The following is a 12,749-nucleotide window of genomic DNA, read 5'->3' on the forward strand; positions in this document are numbered from 1 at the left end:
CAAGGTCTGAGTAACTGTCTCACTGTGACACCTAATATTTCTGCGTCTCCTCCTTCTCACATCTCCTGTGAAATTTAACTCCCCCAATTATGACTTTTTTGTTGTTGTTGTTATGGGGCCAAAAAATTCAAATGATGTCTTTTACATGTTGCTAAAAATACAAATACTCTACAGGCTACAGGGAAAAAATAAACTGTACATCAGATTAAATGGGCAATTTTTCAAGACACTTATAAAGTGAAAGCTATTCTGAACATCTCTGACCACACTCTGTAACAGAGTAACAAAGGAAGAGCAACTTGGCACCATGGGAGGATTTACACAGCAAGAACACATATATTTTGGCATTCACCTCTGCAAAAGCCTCTCTGCAGCCAGAAACACCAGACTCGTGCAAAGGAGCCAGTTTTGCATCTCATGCCTGGACTATGCACATTTGTTTTCTCTTTCTAGAACAGTGCAAAAGTCCAAATTTAGGAAAAAACCTGAAAGCAGAGAAAATGGTTGATGGCAGTGAGAAGGACAGAGATGGCAAGTGGCTGCACCAGCCTTGGGGTGTGACCACAATGCTGCTGCTCGGGAGAGCACAGAAACGGTGCTGCGCTCAACGAGGTGATTGTCAAAGTACTCTGGAGAGGGAACAGAACAAAACTGAGCTCTGTAATGGCATTCATTGAATAAGGGTATTTTTATTATTTAATTCTGCACATGCTCAAACTCCAGAGTAGTTTCGACACCATGGTGTTAAATAGCATTTGCTTGAGGGAAAAGACACCTTGTGTACACGGAAACTACTGAGATTTATTTCCTGAAGGATTTGACAAAACACAGCATTTTTTTACTTGATGTAAACACAGGCTTCCTATAAATAGGAACAGGCTGTACCTGCCACGCTTCTCCATATACCTGTGTACGACTCCATACTTTCTTTTTTTTTAATGTACCACTCAAATTAGTTTCTCAAGCCCGCCACCCAATTTTCTCCTGTGAGTATGGTATTTTCCTAGCAAAGAGATATTTTTTCCACACAAGATGAAACTGCTATAAACAGGAATAGTAAGAAAATGTGAACAATGTAACAATGATATTAGATAATTTACTGGGATATAAGCAACAGAAAACCCTGAACCATGCACATGTAAATTCAACCCCAAAACAAAGTTATGAACTAGTTCCTTTTAGAAAGAATGAGTTGAAAACACCCACAATTTGTCATCTCACACTAAAACTTGCAGCTTCCAGTTTACAATTTAAGGAGGTAAAAATTAATACCAGCAACAATAAGCCTGAAGATGCTAATGAAAATACATGTTACTGCCTACCCACATTGAACATTATCTAACCATCAGCAAACCTGAAATAAAATACCCAATTTTTGAATGAAAGCAACTTTCCTTAAATTAATTCACCAGCTGGGATCTCAAGTATTGGCAGCAAGAAGAAAGTATATGCATCAAAAATCCAAGACTTCATGTCAAAATTGTTCTCCATAAATCAGATTTACTGTTATAACCTTCCCCACAAGCCCCGCATTTTTCCAGTCAGATCTGCCAAGCTCCCACTGTCCCACATGGGATAGCACCTGCCGGGACCAGCCTGGCTGGGAGAGGGGAACCTCTGCCCACCAGCTCAGTGCTGCAGCCCTGCTCGCTGCCCAGAAAAATTGAACATTTCCCACGGCCTAGCAGCAGTGCTCCTTGTGGCACAGCCTGGGACACACAGACGTCCCCTGTCACCCCCAGCCACGACACGACGTGTCACACTTACAAACCCATCAGCAAATCACCCTGCCAGCACTTGGCAGATGGGCTTTTGAAAATGAAAATATCAGTAAAATCTCTTCAGCATAGTAACGTGTTCTCAGTCTCGGGCTGGATTTGAGGATATTCTGGAACTCAATTTTTAAATCTTTTGTAGTGTAGAACAGTATCTACTCAAGCCATTTGAGATTAAGACTACATGTTTGTAGTTGGTTTTTATTTGGCAGAAGGTCATTGAAAAAGCAGAAGTGGGTTTAGGTGAATGTGTGTTCTCATTCTGAATGGGTCCTCTTAACTTTATATAGAGACTGCTGCTAGGAGAAGAAAAAAATTCAAGTTTTGATACACCACTCTGGCTTCTATCAGAGTGAAACTACTGCTGTGGAATAAAGTAAAAAAGGTACGTACTTACTACAGTCACACCCACCACTGCTGAAACACAAGTCACTGTTCCTGTTTCATGTTCCATTTTAAAAGCACATTTTAACACAGCATTTTATGTCTTTAGCCATCTATGGCATCAGCCTGCAATTTTTCCTTTAGGGGAACAGTTTTAAGGGAAAAGCGTATACATCTATGCAAGTGCAAATGCTTATACATCTGCTAAGAGGCAAGACCCTCTCACAAGGTACACCTGCAGTCTGCACCACTTCCCAGCAAAGCACTTTTAAAACTACTACTCACTTGTAAAGCTACTACTAGTTGTAACAGTGACTCATGGACTTGCACACCCTGGAATAAACCTGGCCATGCGGAGCAGTGAAAGCAACTAAAGCAAGCTGTGAAAAGTTGAGTAAGCCCCATCAGGGCTTTTAAAGTGCATGAAACAGGCACCTTGACACATTTCAAACGGCACAGGCTAAGGGCTTGGAGCAATCTGCCCATCCTGGCTGCCTGGTAGAATCTGGGGGGAGAGTCAGCAGCTGCAACCCAAGAGGAGCCGTCATCAGAGGCTCTTCTCCCACAAGCTCAAAGCCTTTGAGGCATCTACACAGCAGGAGCCAGTTGTCTCTGCTGCAGGGTGCTGAGGACACCCAGTTGCCACAGCACACTGGTCAAATGCTCTTTGGCTCAAAGCCTTTGGAAGCAAAGCTACAGCATTACACCACTGCACATACCTACCAAGCATAGCCAAAGTGAGTATGGCTTTGGGACTGCTCTGACTGCATCACCACAGCCTGAGGAAACCTCAAAGCCCCTCAAGGCACCCAGGAGGCGCTGCGGGCAGTTACAGGTGGCACCAGCACGCCTGGCTGTGTGCCCACAAGGTGACAAGCCAAGGAGGAAGTGATGGCCACACGCTGTTGACTGCAGGCAGAGCTTCCGCTTTGTGAGAACCAGCCCCCATGTGGAAGCCAACCTGCTCTCAAGGCCATGGTACAAGACTGGCCAGCATCCCCATTTCTAGTGTTGCAGCTGCTGCAGCATTTTTTCACTATACCCCCAAATTTCTCTTCCAAAATGAACAACACATTCAATGCACTTGCATCGAGGACTTCTACTCATTCCCATGTGCAGATTTTCTCTCATTAACAAACCCAGACTGCAAACATCCTGGCCAGGCACCAGCTTCAAAACACATCACTGGACTGTGCATCCCCAACCTTAGCTCAAATCCGGGACATGATTATATCCCTGTTACCAGAAAGTGAATCAAGACCTGCACTTGCAAAGTGAATTACGGCTTCGGGAATGAAATTAACTATCAAGCAGGATGAACCAAGATACAGGAGATCCTGTTTGCATGTTTATTTCCTTGACTACAACCCAAGAGCACACAAGCAAGCTTTTCTGTTTGTTTGTTTTAAGAGTATAGGAGCACTAAGCCAGCTGAATTGCAGGAAGGTTTGTTTTAACTGTCTTGGGGTCTTTGAAAATGACTGCCCATAGATCACTTTAGATGAATCACAGATGTGCTACAGAAAATTCAGATGATCTCCTGTCCTAGTAAACTTGCATTGTATCTGAAACCGCACTGGATGCTGCACTGGAGAAAACACAGTCATCTACCTCAGCAGAGGTACTGGGAACACCAAGGGAGAACCTCTACTGCAACTCACTTTTACACCACCAGCAATATCCCAACAAGCCAGAGCATCCAGCATCATCATAGATGAGATCCTGATGATTTATTAGCATGTGTAACCACAGTATATGGCAGCTCTCAGGGTGATTCTCATTTGTTCCAGAGCCTGCCTGTAAGTCTGGAGAAGAGAGGATGAAAATACAACCCAGCTCCAAGCAACGTGCCCTTACCTGAGCCTTGTATCAGGTGCCAAGATTCATCAGTTCAGCTGGAGTTGTCCACTCCCCTGAAGGCATCTACCCAGCATGAGCCAGCTGTCTTTGCTGCAGGGTGCTGAGGACACCCAGTTGCCACAGCACACCAGTCAAATGCTCTTTGGCTCACCCACACTGCCCCAGCTTTGCGTGGCTGCTCTCCTCCACCCTCGTCCTCTGGCACGTGAGAGCTCACTGCAGGTGCCTGGGAGAAGAGGCAATGCAGGAGGCAATCCACACTCTCTCGTCCCTTGGGCTCACTGCAAAGGAAGTAAGAAGTTGGTCAGTTTTTCAGTTCTGGCACAGGCACCATCTTTACCAGGGGTCTTTGAACACAGAGGAAAGGCAGGTCCCTTCAAAGCTGGTGGGGAAGGAGCAGGCTGTAACTGCAGGGCACACAATGGCAGAAAATAAACTATGCTCGTTTGCGTTGCAAAAAAACCCGAAACCCTGGTGTGGTTTTTCTGGCCATTTTCCAGCCTGGTTGAGTGCCAGGGCTTCCCAAGCAGGCCTGAGAGACCAACACACCTTTGTACCAGCCTGCACATTGCACTGGTAACTCAGCAGGCAGAAAATGCCCCCTACCCAAGCCAAAGGCACAGTATTACACCCAACTCCAGCTGATCTAAGAGTATGTTGCCCCCAAGAAGGGCTGCAATGGAGGGTTCAGACCATTCCTTCAGGACCTGGGACAGGTTAAAACCAGTACATGACATCACCGACTTGCACAGCAGAAGAGCCAGCACTGGCTGTGTCACCTGAGCCACCTTCCGGCACTTGCAGTTCTCCCTGATACATCCAAACAGCTACACAGTCCAAAGGAAAGCAGAGCCCAACACAGAGCTATCACTTATAAAAACCAACTTTTTAATTCTCACCTTCAGCAACTTAGAGAAGCAACACATTAGTTCCACAAGTGTGAAATCAAGACAGAATCTCAAAGCATGATGCTTTGCTTGAAGTCAGCAAGCACTGGGGAGAGGAAGCACAGCTCACTTCGGTCATGAGCCACCACTTTAATAACACCATCTCTCCTCCAATCCCCCTCATAAACACCAGCAAATGGACTTTTACCAATGTTTCTGAGCTGTCCTGTGCTGAATTTCCCTGCTGTCACCTCTCCAGCACCCAGGCACAACGACTTGGAGGCCCTAAGGTGCAGAAGGCCTCGTACCCTTTCAGAGGTGGTCACCATTATAAACAAGCAATCCATTACACAGATTATAATTTATGTATGTTATAACCTAGTAGGTTGTAGTGTGTCTTACACACATTAAATGCAGATTACACACATTTCCCTCTATTCTCACAATTTGCACTAAGCTTTTACAGTACAATGGCAAGGTGTGGTGACAACGATGACAACCCTTTGCCACTAGACCACAGCAATACCAAGAAACCCAAATGCTTTGTCCAAGTCTTCTAGTTACAGAAATAACTAAAAAGCCATGTAATACTGCGACTATATGCTATCCACCCCCCTCAACACAAGCAGCACTTCCAATAAATAAAGCCTCCCACAAGCCTCTCCCCATCATCCCTCTTCCTTTGCTCCCAGTACCTACATCTCACTCTCCTTCTCACACACGTTTCTGGTGGTGTGCCTTGGCGCTCTTCTCCCCAAGGATGGAGATGGGAGGAGATAAACAGGAGGGCTGATAAAGAGATTTGGTCTCCTCCCTGCTTATGCTCAGTAAGCCCAGCCTTGGTGCTTCTGCACAGCTCAGTTGGTGCAAAGTCAGAAGACGCAGCTTTAGTTGTAAGCTAAACCCTTTGAGCAGAGCAGGGAGTCTATAAGCAATTCTTTGTCAGCTTCTATTTTTAGACCTCACAGGGAATAAAAGAGCATCCAAACATTCTTTAAGCTCTTTTTAACGTGAATCCATCTTCTAGAGACAACAATAGCCAAAAAAAACCAAACAAAGGACTGCACAAAAAATTAAAGATGCCTGAGTTATTTTTTTAAAGCATCATTATTTAAATGATATTTTATTTCAAAAAAAAGAAGTAAACTGAAGAATGCAAAAGTCCACACGCTGCTTTTGGGAACTGAAGAATAATTTTCTTTCTGCATTCCCTCCTTTTTCCATTCCAGTGTCTATAAAAAGGAAAAAAAAAAAAGCCAGAGGGAAAACAAAAAACCCCTCTTTTTTTCGGGTGATGCACTGACCTGGAAGGGAACTGTATCAACACAGAGCTTGGGAACTGGCTTCTTCTGTTTCCTTGAGACTCGAAGGGCAGTTTGCATTTCTTTAACCATAAACTAATGGAAGCTACAACAATAGTCATTCTCTCTTGGACACGCATTCCTCCTAAAACACTGTATTTTATTCTTTTTGGTACATGCAGCAACATTACAGGACACACTACTCTTCCCTTGTCATTCTTGCCTCCAGCGACACTTGGCAATTTTGGGTAAGCTAAAGGCTCCTTTTGCTATTTAAAACTTTCCCTGGGTTTGGCTGGGCGGGCACTGTCAGCTAGGGGCCACCCACACCCAACACGTGCCTGAAGCAGAAGGGTGAGGACACGTGTCCTGGCTGCTATCCAAGGTGTCACCCTGGGCACTGTGGAGCTAGTGATGCTCCCTAGCCAAAACCAAAGGAACAAAGATGCAAACATAAGCTATCATGCTGCCAGCAGCCTGCACTCTCTTTGGCACAGACAGGCAGCATCTTTTTTAAAACACATACAAGGAAATAACAAACGAACCGTTATATAAAGTTGCTGGTACAGCCAATGAAATAAAGGAGTATGAAGTTAAAAATCCACTAACAAGATGCAGCTTGGCTGTGAAAAACTTGTCCAAAATAATTATTGAGGGGAATGACTTGTACGCTACAGATATCTAAGTTGAGTTACAGTGAGACCTTTGCTGACTCTGTGTGTCTTACACTGCTTCCAAGAACCTCTAGCTTCACCTTATTTTTAGGAGGGAGGCAGCTTCAGCCATTAGCCTGACCCCAACTAATGCCCAGCCCCTAGGAACCACCCTCATTCCTTCAATCACTTTAATGACTTTAATCAGCTCACACTGCCTCCAAATACAGAACCCTCACAGGAAATTATTTGTCTTTGGCAGCCTCTGCAGAGGACACTCCCTGACCATTTTACTGGCAGTATCCTGGACTTGCATTACCTTCAAACAGCATCTCCAGATGCTAATGCATGAGCTTTTGTTAACTTGTTTTTTTCTATCAAAGCCCCATGCGAGCATATCCAGTAATAGAAAACTTGAGGGAAACAAGAAGTATTTCATCCAACACCGGAAAGTACTGAGAAAACGTCTCCCAAAGCTTTTTTATCAGCCTTGGAACTATATGCAGGACAGCATTAGGATACGTAGTTTTTTCAAGTCGTATGAAAGCAATCTTTTTAATTACGACATAACTTTTTGCTTGTTGTAAACTTCTAAAATCACCCCAACTTAAGAAATGCAGGATTTGTGTGTGTGTGTGCAAATCCAACCTTTTATTAAAGTCATAGAATCATAAAATGGTCTGGGTTGGAAGGGACCTTGGAGATCATCTAATTCCAACCCCCATGCTAAGGACAGGGATGCCATTCACTAGACCAGGTTGCTCAGGGCCCAACTGGTCTGGCTTTGAACACTTCCAGGAATAGGGCATCCACAGCATTTTTGGGCAACCTGTTCCAGTCCCGAGTTCCAGTCTTCTTTTAGTTTGAAATCATTCACCCTTTTCCTATCCACAGGTGCCTGTGTAAAAAGTCACTCTCCCTCTTATTTTCTAAGCCCCGTTTGAGTATTGGAAGGTCCTTTAAGGTCTCCCTGGAGCCTTCTCTTTTCTGGGCTGAACAACCCCAGTTCTCTCCTCCTGTTCTCACAGGAGAGGTGCTCCAGCCCTCTGATCATCTTTGTGGCCCTTCTCTGGACCTACTCTAACAGGTCCGTGTCTTTTTTACACTGACAACTCCACAGCTGGACACAGCACTCCTGGTGGGGTCTCACGAGGGCAGAGTAGAGGAGGAGAATCCCCTGCCTCGCCCTACATTTACTGTTTTCCATGTCCTCAGCATTTCTGATGTGAATAATGGACAGCAATGGAAGTGGGATAAAAACAAGTCAAAGGGGACTCAAGTCTATCAATAGAAATACTTGAGACGGGTTTTTCCAGTGAAAGCTGGAGCTTGCATAAAGGAAGTGACAATGTGCATGGAAGAACTAAAAAACTCACAAAACCTCTTCTTGGATGAGATAAAACGCAGAGGCGGAAGTTTAAAAAAGCAGAGGGAGAAGTTTAAACAAATGAGAGCTTGTGGCAGTGCTATAAAGACAAGCATTTGGTATGACGGAGACCCATGCAAGGCTGTCCAGAAAAGCAGCAGCAGATGCTGTTCTCTCCAGGAAACAAACAAACAACTCAAGTATTACCTGCATTTCAAGATGCAGTCTGACTTAGCTGAAAACATACTCAGCTGAAGAAAAAAAAAAAAAAAAAGGTACTTTGAACTTGAAAGGTGCATTTACCTTAAAAATGCTTTAACATTCACCCAACAAAGCAACAACCAGACAGTTCACTTAAAACAGTTCACTTATAAACACAAAATTTCAGTTAACTGCTACAAAAGACATTTGCAAACAGGATGATGATTTCCTCAGCAGCTTGGGAAATTAATCTTCCTGTTCCAAGATCAAAACCTGGGAGACCACAAAGCATCCTACTGGAGGGCAGCTGGACTGTGCACTGTGCAAGAAAGCTTGGAAAAGGGAAGTTGCAAATAAATAAGCATCTAAGCACAGTGGAGTGCCTTTTGATAGGAAAGGAACTTTTTTTCCTTAATGTAAAGAATGGGTCCAACACAAAGAATAAGATCCCTGTGTTAGAACATGCCTGCAGGCCTTCAGATAAGACTTCAAATCTAATATTGCATGGGAGCTTTCTGCCATTTCTTTTTTTTTTTTTTTTTTTCAAAATATCAGGTCCTTCAGCAGGAAGGATCTTTCCAGAGAACAGAGATCAGAGCTGGTTCACACTTTATCATTACTGTTAGCTGAGTAGAGAGGGGCCTCCCTTTAATTTAAAGCACAGCTTGCTTTGCTTCAATCTTGTCCTGGCTGAATACAAACCAAGGACTTCATCTCCCTGGTTCCGATTTCCCATGTAAGCCTGGACCTGGATTTCCATCTTGGCCACAGACCTTCCTTTAGCATCTGCTTCACACAGATGCACTACAGCAGCAAAACAAAAGCCATGCCTTTCCCACCCACTTCAAGCAGCCCTTCCTCATGGATATCTCCCCTCCTAGGACCTGGTAGAGGAATGTGTGCACTAAATCTCTTTTCCAGCAGTAAAGCCTGTGCTGCATTAGAGTTACTACAAGTTTCTCCCACTTCCTTCCATTGACAGCAAACAAAAGCTTGTTGCTCACCGTTATCAGAAAATATTTGCTTTCCCAGATTGTTTCTGCCCCCCTTGTTTTGGAACAGTTTTCAGTAGAGTAACAGCTCACTCCCAACAATAAGCAGCAGGGGGTGATTTGAGACAGAGGCCCGTCAGAGCCCACCCAGTAAATCCAGCCCAGACTGGACACAGCCCGCTCCTGCCCTTCCCAGCTGCGCAGTCTCCAGCACCTCCTCCATCACCTTACAGGTCCTGTGGAGAAGACGATGTTCCAGCAGTGTGGCTTGAAGAGACAGGGCCATTTTTGCACCACTGACCTGGCTTCAAGTGGCTGCCCCTGTTTTCCAGCTGCAAACCATCCCCAGAAGATGCTGTGCCCACCCTGAGTATCTGCTGTATTGTACTCCAAATACGCTACTTTGAGAACATGCTCTTGTCACCACACACTGCACTTCCTTCCTGCCAGATCTCTTATCACCATGTTTCATCCCCAAATGACACAGATGAAGCTTCCACTCTTGCTGGGGCTGCTCCTTTATTCAGTGACCAAAGGAAACATTCTCACACAAGGCACTTAGCCCGCGTGAGCTGGCTCATTCTGCTAATGAGTTATGATAAAGAATTAAACACAGGTGTCACATGAAAACAGGGCACCAAGGTTACAGTTCCCAAAAAAGCCCTACTCAGTCACTCTTTATTTTTAATTTAATCTTTTTTTAAGCAACCAGAGTATCAAGTGTCAGGTCCTAAACCTAAGAAGGGCACCAAAAGTCCAAGTATTATTCAGGATACAAAATACTCGCTCTGGCCACATAAGCTGACACCTTGCAGACTCATGACTGAAACCTGCCCACAACTGCCAATGCCAAGCCCAAACAGCTTTCATCCACAGGTGGGGGTTCCCTGCAATGAAAACATCACCCAGATAACCACTTTGTGTCCCAAATTCAATGTAAGGGAAAATGCACAACAGGCACCTGCAGGAGATCAGCACCAGCCCTGCACCATCTCCTGATGAAAGCTCCCTTAAAGGAGCCTAAGGAGGCCTTAACTCGGGCCATCACTTTGGCATAAGGCTCTGCCCAAGACAGATTTCAAAAATATGAGCTTCAAAATAAGTAAGTAATTTCTTGGTCCAAGAATACAGGGGGAGGGCTGTGCAGAAAGGACCGCTTTAGCAAGTTTCTGATGTTGAATGATCCATAACCTCTTTCAAGCAAGATCCCTTTTACTGTGATAAATCCTGCCCAGCCCCAGAGCAGTGTGGGACTTGCAAGTACCCCACACCACATAGCCCACTCTCCCCCACCAGTGGCCACAGGAGGTGGGCTCAATTTTTTTGAGGAGCAGCAAGCTTTTTCTGTTTCCTGACTCAATGCTGGACATGTGGTGTTAAACAACTTCAGAAGACTGGGCTGTCATTTCTGACTGTGCCTCTGGTCATTAAAAAGGCACCACAGCATGAAAGGATTTGCTGGAAAGCAAAACAGCCTGAGATCATTTAATTTATTAGCAATTAGCAGAAACCACTGATCACTGATTTGGGTTCTGAAAAAAAGAATTACATAAACAAGTAAACAACCAACTTAAACACCTTCCTTGTCCCTTCAGCCAGACACCTCTTCAGCCCCATCAGGTTCTTCCTGGAGAACTTTCCTGATACTCTCTGAGATGGAGCAGCACACCACAGATGCAACACAGACAGACCACTCTTGTCTGTCCTTCTTTCAGCTTGCTTGCTTTCATGTGTGTTTATTATTTACCCTCAGCTTAATTGTCTTCCTCCCACAATGCCATCAGAGGCAAGCCCAGGGAAACACATAACTGCTGTTCCCTTTGGAGAGCCAGACCATCTCCATGGGTAGCTACTGAGACACAGACAACGTCAACAACTCAACCTGAAAATGCTTCTTCTCTCCTATCTTTTATACCAACCAGCTTTGAGAAACTTTTTCACAGCCCCTCTGATGTTCACAAAAGCCCAGGATCAGCCCACAGGACCCTCAGGATCCGTGCTTGCTTTTCAGTCTGTCAACAAGGGGTGAGGAGAAGCCCAGCAGACGGTGGATGATGAAGAACTTCAGGTTTCATATGGGAATTTATTGGCTCTCTCAGAGACAACACTTGCAGGTAAATCCCAAGAGACTCCAGTCAGTCAAGCCACACCCCAAACCAAAAAGACCTACATTTAAACTGCCATTTCTTACACCTGCCCTTCCATGGGATTCCTGCACTACAGTATCTCTATCCACACATCATTCCTCTGTCTAAGCTTTCCTCTTTCAGCTAGCTAAACCTTCTTGATCCTGTTCTCAACTGCTTTTAGGAGGCAGGCAGTGGAAATCTCACAGTTGCTACAGCCAGAGGAAGCACAAGCCATGTCTCTGACCTGGGAAAGGTCCTTCACGAGATACACCCAACTCTAACATTGCACCCCCTTAGGTGCCAATATTCACCAGAACACATTTCAGTAATTCTCCTGCCAATGGGCTGCTGCTCCCTTTTCTTCTCCCCCCATCTTTGTCTGAAAAAGCTTCTAGAACTACAAAAACCCTAAAGTATTAAAGAAATGTATTATTAGGAGAAGGTCACAAAACAACAACTTGAGAATAGCCGCAGCTAAAAATACCCAATCCCCACACCCCATCTTTAGAGAAAACATTATCAGATGTCACTTCCCAGTGGTAAAAACATATTTGTTTTTTAATTAAGGTTGTATTTTGGACACTGGATTTTTTTTTTTTTGCCAAGGATCACAACAAGAGACCCTAGGAAAAGACTTTGTCCCCACAAAGATCCTGCTTTTCTGTGCTACCTGATTGGAAAACTCCCGGAAACTGGCAGCTGCAAATCTGTATTTTCTTCTAACAACACCTAACTTTGCAAAATAAGTTTCTAGAAAGAACAGAGTATTTTGGCCACCCATACAATGTTGCAGAGTATTTGTGCAATATAGATTTATTTTTATTTTTTAATAACTCAGAGTATCAAGGAGGTCAGTTTGGGAAGGACAACAAGTGGAGCAGCAGTGCAAAGCAAGTATCAGCACAGGGCTGGAAACTGCCTCTCTTCTGACCCAAATTCTAGACAGGACTGGAAAAATCTGCATTATGGTCACACTGAATTGGTCAGTCTGCTGCTAAAAGTCTCCCAGCTCTAAAGAGCAATAGCCATGATGTGCACCAACCTTAGGGCTTACTTCAACAGTAGGATGAGCAGAATTCAAGGAAGTCAATTAACCTCCCTCAGCCTTTTATATCTTTCCATTAAATAAATAAGCTCTGGTTTATTGATCACATAAAAAACCACCCAGGAGTTACTGCAGGCAGGTAAGGAAACACCTGTG

General features: G+C 44.4%; 1 protein-coding gene across 2 annotated transcripts in view; it reads right to left on the reverse strand.

Annotated features, from left to right (window-relative positions):
- LOC138111390 (USP6 N-terminal-like protein) overlaps positions 1 to 12,749 on the reverse strand; it is a 76,469-nt gene that overhangs the window by 27,233 nt on the left and 36,487 nt on the right. For both annotated transcript variants that reach the window (XM_069017068.1, XM_069017069.1), the window contains one exon: positions 4,017 to 4,300. The gene's annotated coding sequence lies outside the window, so the exon portion shown is untranslated. The remainder of the gene's footprint in view (positions 1 to 4,016; positions 4,301 to 12,749) is intronic.

This window comes from Aphelocoma coerulescens, chromosome 5 (genome assembly GCF_041296385.1).
Source record: "Aphelocoma coerulescens isolate FSJ_1873_10779 chromosome 5, UR_Acoe_1.0, whole genome shotgun sequence".
NCBI lineage: Eukaryota > Metazoa > Chordata > Aves > Passeriformes > Corvidae > Aphelocoma > Aphelocoma coerulescens.